General features: G+C 37.1%; 1 non-coding gene across 1 annotated transcript; it reads right to left on the reverse strand.

Annotated features, from left to right (window-relative positions):
* Positions 1-1,348: 1,348 nt before the first annotated feature.
* On the reverse strand, positions 1,349-1,450 carry LOC123324720. The gene has a single exon (XR_006539989.1). It is a non-coding gene; the product is annotated as a U6 spliceosomal RNA (small nuclear RNA).
* Between the last annotated feature and the right edge of the window lie 2,442 nt (positions 1,451-3,892).

Genomic DNA, 3,892 nt, shown 5'->3' on the forward strand with positions numbered 1-3,892 from the left:
ATTATATACTATATGTTACTTTATTGATATCCAGTGACAAGCAAAATATTTCCATTTGCATTTCTAAAAGTTATATGATCATTAAATCCAAAAATGAACAGCATGGCATGATGAAAATAAATATTAATATATACCACCCTATTGTTTTTCTACCTTTGTAAATTGCGTTAAATCTTTTCAGGAAAATTGTCTTTTGGTTACAAATGCCATGTGGCAAAGTACCTCAAAACTTTCCATATTAAAATAACCATTTTCTTCTTGTTCAGAATTTTTTTGCAAATCAGGAATTTAAGACGGACTCATGTTGGCAATTCTTGGGGAGTCTCACGTGGTCACAGTCAGCTGTTGCTGGGACTGCAGTCATCTGAAGGACCAACTGGGCATAATGTCAAATATGTTGCACTCAAGTGAATGTGAATTGCTGGCTGTTTGCTGAGCCCTCACTGGGCTCTTGGCTAAAGTGACTACACGTGGGCTCTCCAGCATAACACTCTGAGGGTAATAGGACTACTTAGATGGCAGTTCAAGGCCCCACGTACGAGTGTACCAGTAAACAAGACAGAAGCTGTGTTATCTTTTCTGATCCAGCCTTGGATGTCATGCAGAGTCACTTCTGCATTCTATGAGTTACAAGTGAGTCACTGGTTTACCCTTATTCAAGGGGAAGAGGACACAGAGCAGATTCCTCCATAGGAGCAGTATCAGAGAATTTTCAATCTTTTTTTTTGAAACTGCCACAGACTAAAAAACAATAAATGAATGAAACATTTTTGTTTTGTTTTTGTTTTGTCTTGAAGAGTTGAGATCCATTGAGATCCAGCATATTCTAGCCTGAGTGAAAAATATTTCTGAGAGATTAAGAGTTCATCTAGACGTTGAGATCAATGTTATTATATTCATATAATCTCTCTTAATAGTTTCACGTAGTCAGTATCCCTGTTAGTGGAGTAGTTGCGGGGGTGGTAAAGATTTGGAGCAATTAAGTTTAAATGCGTCCTTTTTGATTCAGCAGCTTCTCAGGGATGGAGCTCTAAATTACTTGTTAGTTCATTTACACAGGAGCAGGGTTAGGTAAGAACATAGAGCTATTGAGGATTCTAAATTCAGAGGATTTAAGGAGATTCTTTTTCTTTTAACTTTTTGAGTATAGTTGACACACAACATTACATTAGTTTCAGGTGTACAATATAATGATTCAACTTCTCTATATGTTATGCTATCCTCCCCACAAATGTAGCTCCCATCTCTCACCATACAACACTATTACAACATCACTGACTGTATTCCCTCTGCTGTGCTTTTTATTCCCATGACTTATTCATTCCATAAAGGAAGCCTGTACCACCCCCAAAATATGGAATGCTTCATGAATTTGTCGGTCATTCTTGTACAGGCCGTGAAAATCTTTGTATTGTTGCCATTTTAATATATGTGCTGCTGAAGGGAGCACAGGAAGATTGTTGTCTATCCATTCATATATACACTCATGATGAATTGATGCATTTATCAGAGAAAGGAATTTTCTCTAGGGAACAAGAGGAAGTTGCCTAACCTGGAATGGCCAGACTCTAATTCTATGATTTCAACTCCTTGTTGTGAGAGATTCCTGGAAAGGGATATCAAGACCATTTTGCAGGAAGGAAACTAGCTCTGAGGTCTGAATGGAGGTCATGAAGGATGCTTGTGTTGGGGCAAAGGACCCAATAATTTAGTGCCATCCAGTCATGCTTGAGAGGAAAACTTGAGCTCCCTGACACATTTGCAAATTTTCTTTCAACTCTGCAAAACCTCTCTCATCTCATAACAGGACATGGCCTTACTGCCTGGGGAGGCAATGAGAGTGCCACAGATGGGTAGTTTTCATGCAATTTATTTACATCAGCCTCTTGAAACATGTTGAATTGAGGTAGGTGGTAGGGTATCTCTACCCTATAGGGTATCTCAAACTTCACTCTTGATTTAGGAATAAAGCTTGGGAAAATGCTTATTTATGACCACCTGGATTCCTTCATTCAAGATGAATTTATGGTAGAATAGCAATTTATTTGTTAGTTTTCTTGGCTCTGACATGATAATGCGTTTGGTAAATATGAAGCCATATTACTGTACAGTGCAAGAAAAAAAATGATATAATCTGAAATGGTTCCTCTCAGATTCATTTTTCAAACAGGTCTCCTGGTTTAGTTGGAAACTAATGGCTTACACACCAGCAATGTGTTAGAAAACTCTTACTTTATGATTGTGTACAAAAGTAAATGAGATGTCAGGTAAGCCAATCAATCAGCTCTTTAAAGCATCATCTGTTCTCAGTAATGAATAGTTTCTCTCAGCATTTGGTTAATTTTTCTTGCTGGGATCTAAAGAGTCTTCCTTGAATCTAAACTACAGAATGATATGTGGAACAAGGGATCACTTACAATAATGTCACCTTGTGTCTCTGCCTGCCTTCAAAGTTGAGTTTGGGGTACTCTATGCTTTTAAAAGTTCCTGCTTCAGTGATTACTTTGCCACCAGCTGCTGTTTCTTCTCTCCATTTCTGGACCGTAAATGTGGAGTCTCTGGGGAACCTCAGACTGCTGGACCAACCCTAGCTTGAAAGAGGTGCCTCTTCCCCCTTCATGTCATTGAACTGGGAGCCACAGTACTAGAATGAGAAAGAGGCTCAGAATACTGGAGCAGAAGAAAGATTTGAGTCATTGAACATTAGAACCCTCTGTTTCACCTCTCAGGCAATAGAGGCCAAGGTTGCATAAATGATTTTTCCAAAGTCACACCTTACATGTCTCCAGAATGAGCAACCAATGCCCCCTACCCCCGCCATTGAGCTCCTCTGTAATAAAAAATTAAAGCAATTTGAAAAGTCAGCACTGAAAAGTGTGAGGACCATGAAACTATTATACCCCTCTTCCTATTCCTTTTAGTTTCTAGTCCCTAGGAACTAAATATTTCGAATATTTGGAGCTCTTGGGATAAATTACTGGTTAAATTACTGGTTAAAGCTCTCCTGACTGTGATAATCTCTTTCATTTGTTTTGTTTTGCCTTTTACTGCTGGACAGAGGATTCGTTCTCAGACCTTAAATTTTCTTCCTTGTAATTTACGAACTATCATGTAGATTTTCCCTATTGGTAAGAAGTCTTCTTTTTCCTGGCATGGAAATGGTAGCCTTTTACTAACTTTCTGAGCCCGTGTGGGTAGGCCCCTGCTTTATTGCCCAAACCTGTACATTCCTTAATACATAAACCTTTAGCTGTAAGAGACAAACAGCATTAGATAAATTGGACTTGTCTCATTTGACCTAGCAAATAGAACAGCTAGCCATTTGATGCAACTTCTAAAACATTATCTCCTATAAGCAACTGCATCACTGTCATTTTTGATATGCCAATTTTCATGTATTAGTAGCTACTTTTTGTACTAAATTATAGTGCTCATATTTTTCTTTGATGAACTTTAATGGAATATTTAGATAGCTTTAGAACTTCAATCAATACTGAATATTTTAAGGAGAGCCTACCATTAAATATGAAAATATTCTGTAAAGTAAAAGCAGCACATAGAAATTTCATGTGTTCCTTCAGCATCATTTGACCCACAGCCCTAGTATTTGCGGATAAAATTACAGACGTCTTTTTTTTTTTTAATCATTATTCATAGAAAATAACATTTTAAAGAATACAAGTAAGGAAACTCTTCAGCCACAGCTAGTATATGTCACACTGTGATTTCATCACTAACTAAGGATATTTAAAAAGAAACAACTTTACATTGTTAAATTACACAATTTTTAAAAATTTACTAGTGAAATAAGAGTAAACTCTGCCCTTCTGTTAGGAGGACATAATTTTAATAAGAAATTAACACAATGAATTATTTTCAAATTGAGTCCAAA

The sequence above is a fragment of the Neomonachus schauinslandi genome, chromosome 4, assembly GCF_002201575.2.
Source record: "Neomonachus schauinslandi chromosome 4, ASM220157v2, whole genome shotgun sequence".
Lineage (NCBI taxonomy): Eukaryota > Metazoa > Chordata > Mammalia > Carnivora > Phocidae > Neomonachus > Neomonachus schauinslandi.